The sequence below is a fragment of the Chinchilla lanigera genome, unplaced genomic scaffold (genome assembly GCF_000276665.1).
Source record: "Chinchilla lanigera isolate Chin_1 unplaced genomic scaffold, ChiLan1.0 scaffold00036, whole genome shotgun sequence".
In the NCBI taxonomy this organism is placed as follows: Eukaryota; Metazoa; Chordata; class Mammalia; order Rodentia; family Chinchillidae; genus Chinchilla; species Chinchilla lanigera.
The window spans coordinates 9466508-9475483 of NW_004955437.1; the positions used below are offsets into that span (position 1 = coordinate 9466508).

The 8976-nt window shown below is 47.4% G+C and overlaps 1 long non-coding RNA gene across 2 annotated transcripts in view; it reads left to right on the top strand.

Annotated features, from left to right (window-relative positions):
- The window catches only part of LOC102013759, a 6608-nt gene extending 3319 nt beyond the window's left edge, over positions 1–3289 (top strand). For both annotated transcript variants that reach the window (XR_261869.1, XR_001235074.1), the window contains exons 2-3: positions 2148–2335; positions 2986–3289. This is a non-coding gene — a long non-coding RNA (uncharacterized LOC102013759). The remainder of the gene's footprint in view (positions 1–2147; positions 2336–2985) is intronic.
- The last annotated feature ends 5687 nt before the right edge of the window (positions 3290–8976 follow it).

The window sequence follows — 8976 nt, forward strand, 5'->3', positions numbered from 1 at the left end:
AAAAATAGCATATTACCTCCTCACCAGTGACTCCTGTCACTGAGGTGTGACGGCTGGAAGGAAGGCGAGGATTGAAAAGAAGGACCGAGAGACTTGCACCTGTGTCTAGCAACAGGCTGTTTTCTTGTTCCTCCATAGTCATGATTACCCAGGGCTCCTCCATGGAGATGCACTTATCCCTTTTTGAATATATGTATTGCAAATGTCATATATTTCTCTGGGTTGTCTTTATTCCCTGTAGTATGTTTTTTAATGATCAGTGTTTTTACAATTCTTTATTTTTAGAATATATTTTACTAGTACATGTTAATATTGCATGGTGATAGTTTATTTTGGGGAGTTGGTACATGCATTTGATGTATATTAATGAATTTCAGTCCTATGATTTTTATTACAGAGTACAGTTCATCACTTTTTTTTTTTTCCTTTGTGGCTAACACTTTTTGTTTCCTATTAATTTTTTCCCTGTTTCAAGGTCATGAAGAAGTTTTCCAGTGATTTCTTCAAAAAAAATTATGGTTTTCTCTTTTTTGGGGGGAGAGTAAGATAGAATTTCACTGTGTAGTTCAGGCTGGCTTTAAACTCACTATGTAGCACAGGCTGGCCTTGAACTTACAGCAGTTCTCCTGCTTCAGCCTTCTAGGTTCTAGCTTATTGTTTTACTTTTCACATTTAGCTCTTCAATTCATCTGGAATTGTTGTGTTACGTCTCTGAGATTGGGATTAAGATTCATTTCTTTCCCATAGTATATCTGACTCAAACAATTTATTAAAAATATCACACAATAGGCAGACACTGTGGCACATGCCTATAATCCCAGCACTCAGAAGGCTGAGGCAGGAGGACCACAAATTTGAGGCCAGCCTGGGCTGCATAGTGAGGCCCTATATCAAAAAACTAGGAAATAACAACAAAACAAAAACACTGCAAATATCATTGCATTTTACTTTGTTTTCTGAGATCTCTGCTTGGTTCCATTAATCTCCATTTTTGTTCTCTAGGACCATTTATTTTATTTATTTATTTTTTTTGAGAGCAGGTGTCCCTATGTAGTTCAGGCTGCCCTTGAACTTACTATGTAGCTCAGGCTGGCCTCAAACTCATGGCAGTCCTCCGCCTCAGCTCCCTGAGTGCTGGGATCACAGGCGTGTGCCACCATGCCCGGGTTCTCTGGCATCGTTTTTAATGGTTATGTTTCACTGTCTGAAAGTTACCATCATTCACTCATCCAAACCCCAACTACTAGGCTTTTAGCTGACAGTTTTTCTAAGACCTATCTTCCTACTCAGAAAATAGTATTTCACCTTGTGAGCCTTAGAGTTTTCTCTCTTCCACTAGGTTAGCTGCTGAATTTTTTAAGTATAACTGGGCTGTGGAATGTAAGATGGTGATGGCTCTTGTTTGGGGTCTGCAGAGGGCTAGCTGCCGTGCAAAAGAAGGGTCTTTTTTTTTTATCTTTATATTTTTATTTATTTTTTTCTCAGTTTTACCTGACATTTTTATTGGCACGTTTTAGATATACATAATAATAGCATTCATCATAAGGAATTTGTACCTGTATCTGGTATATCTTGCTTCTTTTTTTTTTTCCATTCCCCTCCCCTCCCTTGAACACCTCTTCCCCTCTTGTTTTTTTTTTTTTTTTTTTTTTTTTTTTCCAGTACCAGGAATTGAACTCATGACCTTGCGCTTGCCAGACAGACGCTTTGCCACTGAACTAAATCCCCAGCCCCCCTCTTGTTTGTTTTTGAGACAAGATCTTGCTATGTAGTTCAGGCTTTCCTTGACTTGCGATGTACCCCAGGCTAGTTTAAAACTTGCAGTGATTCTCCTGCCTCAGTCTCTCAAGTGTTGGATTTCAGGTGTGTGCCATGTGCTACCATGCCTAGCTAGGAGGGGTCTTTTAGGAGCCAGAATCTGCAGCCTGTTGATAGAATAAACTGTCATATGAAGGGAGAAGTGCTTCCAGTGGCATTGGCAATCCTGGGCCTCACAGCAGCAAGGACACCACAAAGCCTATGGGGAGGAGGGAGGCTGAGCATCCTGTCCTCTTCCTGGCAAAGCCACCCATCCCTGTTCCCTGCAGCTTCACCCCCCCACTTCCACCCTGTTTCATTAGGAGGCGCTCCTTCCTTCCTCCACACAGGCTCCTGACTCTGCCCCTTGATTCTGGGGACAGCTCTGGTCCCAAGTAAACCTCCCCAAGGAAGATGTTCAGAGAGACGCCCACCGGGGATGAGCCCAGATGTGGTCATTTCATCACAGAAAACCTCAGCTCGTGGCAGACCATCTGGCCCAGTGACTTGCCGCCTGTCCCTGAGACAGCAGACTCAGGTCAGAGCAAAGGCAGGGTTCGGAAGCCATGGGCGGGTCAGCCTAGCTACAGCTTCGGGGACATTCTGGTCCCAGCTGTGGGCAGATGTGCTCTTCTAGCCTCCCCGGCCTCGCCCAGGAACAGGGTCAGAGCCAGGAGCTGCTCCACAGTGACCCGTGAAGGGTCAGGGCCCAAGCAAAGGGCTTCAAAGGGCAGGATGCTGGAGGTGGCGGGAGGGGGCTGCGAGGGAAACTGGGATAAAGGGCAGAGTGACAGTCCTGTTTGCTTTCCCCTAACGAATGTGGTTTCCTTATATCCCCCCTGCTGATTCCCAGCTGGTCAACTCAACCATAACAACATGAGCCCGGCCCTGCCCAGGCCAGGAGCCTAGGCTGGGCGCCTCCCAAGCAGGGTCTGGTTTCATCTACAACTGCAGCCCCTCCCCCGCCTCGTGGGCTTTGTGAGGACAGGGACTGGACGGCACCTCGAGCTCGGAGAAAGCTGTGCTGGAGCAGCACGGGGTCTGGCTGCCTGGCTGCACACGCTGGTTTCCCACGCCCTTTCGGAAGGGGCAGTGGCCTCCCGTTAGGGCTGTGGCTTTGCAAAGCCACCCATGGGGTAGGGGGGACTGTGGACCGAAGACCTGCACTTAGTTGCAGCCTCTCCACAGGTGTGCCGTGTTGCTGCAATGGCTGTGGAGAGAGTTCGCGTGGATCTGGAGTCTTTGTGAACCCAACATTTCCCAGTGAGTTTTCACTGTAGTTTCACTTGTGCCCCAGGATCCTTGCTCTGCCCGGGGTTCCTCATTTTACCCACTGATTTATCCAGAAATTCATGTCACTGCTGGCTGTCCCCTGAGCAGGTACTTAGCGCCTTTGGTAAACGGTGACTGCATGTGCTGGGTGTGGGGCTGAGGCACTCTCCAGATACGAAAGCTTTTGTCTCACACAGAAAGTATTTTGTAAACTTGATGACTGCCCTTGCTTTGACTTTCTTGCTTTCTTTTTTCTTTTTGTGTTTTGTTTTAATTTTTGACATATTTAATCATGAAATAAGACACACATTCAGAAGTACATAAAACTCAAATGCGCCCTGTAACAGAATCATTATAAAGCCAAGCGGATGCAGATAAGGGGGAAGATGGAAAAGAAGTAGATCTGTGAGAGGTTGCTGCAGGGGCTGCCAGAGTCACAAAGCCTTCTGGGAAAGGGACGCTGGAGGAAGGAGGCCCTCAGGTAAAACAATCTGCCCAAGGGGACAGGGAAGGCCTGCTGTGGCCTTTGGGTGCCCTGTGGCACAGACCAGAATCCAAACCCAACAATTGGTCCCGCCTGTGGCTGAGCTCAGTTCCGTCCAAGCCAAGACTGGGCATTTCTGTAGAGTGGGTGACCTGGGTGACCTTTTGGAAAAGACCTTTGTGTCTCTGCCTGGCTGCAGCTCAGCAGCTTCTTCTCTCCCGGTGCCCAAATGCAGTTCTGGCAGCAGGAAACAGCCCTAACCTTTTAGGACACCTTGGGATACTGGTACATTTTTCTGAATAGGTACAAAATGGTACCCTAGGCAGACACGGTTCTGCCCCCCGCCCAAGAAGAAATACACAAAAGCAAAAAAGAGAGCTGCAGATGGAAAATCAGCTTCTACCTTCATTAGCTGGCAACCTGAAGCCCTGTAGGCCTGCTCGTGGACCTCACATCTGATTCGATGAGCAGCTGTCCTTGAAACCTAGAGTGGTGAGACGGACGCATCCTGTTCGTCAGGGTGTAGATGGTTGCGCTGAGCAGCAGGCCTGCTGGGAAGATGCCTTCTTCCAGGCAGGCACAGGAGTGGGAGGCCTGGGCCATCGAGGTGCCACTGAGCAACCGGGTCCCCCTGAGCCGGTTCATCCACCCCACTGATCCTCTGTCTCTCCTCTAGCAAACAGTGCTGCTTGGAGGTCCCTGGTGGGGTGAGCTGAGGGTGGGCCCTGACCTGGCAGGCAGAGGCAGTGGGCACTCTGTTTGTGGAGGGGATTCCGGGTTCTCCTGTATGTACATGCTGAGGGCTGCTGTAGGTGTCATCAGAGGGCTGGAAGTCATCTTTGCCCCGTCAGGGAAGGGCACTCAGGAGAGAGGGAGCGCCCCCCAGAGCCAGCTAGGAAGCACTGCTGCTTGGGATGATTTCCCTCTGGATCCTGGGCAGGCCCTGTGGGAGACAAAGGCCACAGAGTGGTGGGGCAGAGGCAGGGAGGACATAGCTGGGAGGGTACGGGGGTCCCTGTGGATGAGTGAGGCGGAAGACCCCTGTGCTATGCTGGTTCTGCTCCTGCCCATCCCTGACTGCTGTGGTTCTGTGCCTTTTTTGTCTAGGTGAGGAGTCTCTGAGGTCACCTCTAGTTTTATGACTCTGTCCCTCTAGAGGCAAAGTGTGAAGTACTTCCTGTGTGCCTCTGTCACTGGGCTAGGGACCCAGGGAGCCCTGTCCTCATGTCTGTGCTCTGACCCTGCTCTTGCTGCAGAAGTCTGTGTGACCCAGAGACACACCAGCCTCGGGTGGAAGTGGTAGGGGTAGGGGAGTCTGCAGCGCCAGCAAAGGGACAGTGACACTACCCCAGTGCTACCCTTCCTGGATGTGGAAACCAAGTGAACTGTGGCTGTGACACTTCCAGGGTGAATGTATTAAAGCTGAGTGTATTAATAAAGAAAGAATGTAACCAGGCGTAGCGCACATGCCCATAAATCCCAGTGCTCTGGGAGGCTGAGGCAAGAGGATTGCTGTGAGTTCCATGCCAGCTTAGGTACATAATGAGTTCAAGGCCAGCCTAAACTACCTAGTGAGACCTTATCTCAAACAGACAAACAAAAAAACAAACAAACACCAACCACCACCACAGCAGCAATAACAGAAACAAGTGGCTGAGGATGTGGCTCAGTGCAAAGGCCTTGGATTCAATCACTAGACAAAAAAAAAAGGAAGAAGTTGTCTTGGTTACTTTTCGTTTTTTTTTGTTGTTGTTGTTGTTTTCCGGTACCAGGAATCGAACTCATGACCTTGCGCTTGCCAGGCAGGCGCTATGCCACTGAGCTAAATCTCCAGCCCTAAGGTTTTTTGTTTTTTTGTTTTTGTTTTTTTTGTTAAAGAAGTTGAGGTGTTTTTTTTTTTTTTTTTTTTTTTTTTTTTTTTTGTTTTTCTCCGGTACCGGGAACCGAACCCACGACCTTGCGCTTGCCAGGCAGGCGCTTTTGCCGCTGAGCTAAATCCCCAGCCCTGTCTTGGTTACTTTTCTCTCGTTGCTGAGACAAAATACCTGATGCCCAAAATTAAGGAAGGAAGGGTTTGAGGAGGTTTGTGGAGGTTTCAGTCCATACTTGGCTGGCTCCAAGGCAGAGTGGCACATGGTATAGGGCAACCGTTTGCAGCAGCAGAACACAGCAAAAGCAGCAAGAGAAAAAGGGGAACAGTGGCAAGCAGCCTCTTTCCCTCCCTTACATTGTATGCAAACTATCTGCCCCAGGGCGGGTGTAGCACTCACACCTATAATCCCAGCATTGGACTATGGATCAACCAAAAATCTAGAAGGCTGGCCCATGACTGCATGAGGGTTTAGGGGGGCATGCAGAAACAAACCATAACAGAAGTAAGCTAGATTTGCCTGAGATGTGAGTTACTCATGCCTACATGGTATAATCTTCACAACAGTGTACGTATGTGTGTGTGTGCATGTGTATTTGTGTTTGTGTGTGTGTGGTGGGGGAGCTGTCATAACTCTATGTTTGGAAAGTTACCACCTCTCGCCTTCGCTTGCAGTTGCTTTTTGACCTAGAGAAGATTTCTGGTGCGTTTCTTATTAAGAGCTGGGGGACTTGGCCTGGGCAGATGAGCTTGCTCCTGCTGGGCTCACTTTCTTCTCCCAGCTTATCTGGTGTCTCAGAGGGACCTGCGCCCACGGCCTCCTCTCTGGGAAACTGCAAGCATTCAGGGAAGTGGAGGCAGGATGACTTGGGGGCCGCCTTGCTCCCTGCTTCCAGTTCGCATGAGTCCCGGGATCTCGGGGGTCCAGGGCCCAGGCCCATGCCACTCCCTCTCTACTTCAGGCCACTGGAGGCTTGTATATTTTACCTTCTGGGTCTCTGAAAGGCCCTGTACCTCATTTTCACATCAGTGCTGGGAGCCGGCAAAGGGCAGCCAGGGGCTTCCTCTTTCTGAGATGACCCTGACTTCTAGGTCCGGAGGAGACAAGTGGTGAGACATTGTCAGGTGTGGTGGCACACCACTGTGATTCCACTACTTGGGAGGCTGAGTTCAAGGCCAGCCTGAACTACATAGAGAGACCCTGTATCAAAAAACAGAGAGAGAAAGAGAGGGAGAGAGAGAGAGGGAGAGAGAGGATCTCTAGTACTAGGAGATTAAATTCGCTCTCCGGCCCACAGCAGAGAAGCTCCCACAGAGGGACGGTCCTGGCTGTACCCCCGTAGTTGCTTGCTGAGACGGAGAAAGGCCAGCTCTGCTCCCTCTGCGCTGAGTCTTCCTGGGGGAGCTAAGCAGGGGGAGAGGCCAGGACAGGGGGCGGCAGAAATGGAGGAAATGGAGGAAAGGGCTCGGGGACAGGGTGAGCTGGAGAAGGAGCAAACAGTGTCCTGGAAAACAACTCGCTTCCCCTTTCCAGCCTCCTGCCTCCTTCCCCATGAGACAGTCGCTTGCAATCATGAGTCAGGACTCAGACTCACGACTGATCACGCTGCCTTCAGCGTCACTGCAGGGTAAACAGGGATCTCCCGAGGAAGGAAGGGATGAGGTGGCCCCGGCTTCTGGCACACTTTCCGGGCTGGGGCAGGGGTTTCCCCTCCGAAGTTGTCCCTCTATCCCCGGGTGTACTTGAAGGGCAAGTTTGGACTGACATTCACTTTGTGCTATGTCTGCTGCCCCTACCCTGCCCTCCCTGGAATGTCCTCACCCTAAAGCCTGCATTCTGTGTAAATATTTAAACCCATCTACAATTTCCTGTTTATTATCAGTATAAACCCTGAGTTCATTCATTCTGCATCTGTCCCCTGCATCTGTCTGGAGAGGGAGGCCAAAGGTGGGGCCGCGGGTTCCCCCTTCTCAAGGAGCCTGGCATCTCTCAGGTCTTGGGTGGCTGATTCTGGCTCGTAGTTTTTATTTTAATTTTAAAGAGAAAAAAAATCAAAACAAAGTAATAAGAGGGTAACAATGGTTAATAAATTACGTATTGTTATCTTTAGGTACTCAGAGTATAACATATTGGCATTTAATTGTCCAAACAGTATTAGCACAAACGTTTCTTTTTAGTGACCTAAGAGAAATTAGTAGTGTGACTATCTTAACTATCATATATATATATATATATATATATTTTTTTTTTTTTTTTTTTTGCTTTTCCCTTTGTTCTTTTCTCCATTCCTCCATCTCAGTTTCTCTTTCTTTTTGAAGTTTCTTCCCCTTTTATAATATCTATTGTACATTTTGGATCTTATTTACTCTTTCACACTAGAGAGACAATATAATGTTTGCACATGTGCATCTGGTTTATTTCACTTACGGGTATGGTCTCAAGTTGCATCCATTTACCTATAAAAGTCTCTAATTTATCCTTTTTTATGGCTGAGTAGTACTCTATTGTATAAAAAGGCCACATTTTTTTAATCCGTTCCTCAGTTGATGGGTATTTGGGTTGTTTCCAAGACCTAACTATTACAAACTGTGCTGATATAAACATGGGTGAATGTATTTTTTTTTAATTGAGTATGTTCTTATTTATTTATTTATTTTGTCTTTTTGAGGCAGGGTCTCGCTATGCAGTTCAGGCTGGCCTTGAGCTCACTTTGTAGCCCAGGCTGGTCTAAAACTCACAACGATCCTCCTGCCTCAGCCTCCCAAATGGTAGGATTACAGGCGTGTGCCACCACGCCTGGCTTGAACATATATTGTTGTGGTATGATGTTTTTAATTTTTCTGGAAAGATACCCAGAAAAATAGCTGGGTCAAATGGAACCTTTGACCCTAGTTTTTTGAGGAATCTCCACACTGATTTTCATAGTGGTTGTACCAGTTCACACTCCCACTGACAGTGGAGAAGTGTTCCTTTTTCCCCACATCCCTGCTAGCGCTTGTCATTGGTTGATTTCTTGATGATAGCCATTCTTTCTGGGGTGAGATGGAATCTCAGTGTTGTTTTAATTTGCATCTCTCGAATGACCAGTGATACTGAACATTTTTTCATATTTTTTTTTTTTTGCTGTATTTCTTCATCTGAGAAGTATGTATTCATCTCAGATGCCCATTTTTGGACTGAGTGTTTAAATCTGGGAGATCTGATATTTTTGAGTTCTTTATATGTTCTCAATAGTATTTCTTTGAGGAACATCGGGCAAACATTTTTTCCCACATTGTGGGCTGTCTCTTCACTCTGTTGGTGGTTTCTTTTTCTGTGCAAAAGCTTTTTAATAAGATGAGATCCAGCTGTTGATTCTTTGTGATAGTTCCTGTGTTACTGAGATTTTATTCATTAAGTCTTTGCCTACACTAATGTCTTCAAGAGTTTTACCTGTTCTATCTTCCAGCAGATTTAATGTTTCTGTTTTTTTTTTTTTTTGTCTTTTTGAGACAGGGTCTCGCTATGCAGTTCAGGCTGGCCTTGAGTTCACTTTGTAGCCCAGGCTGGTCT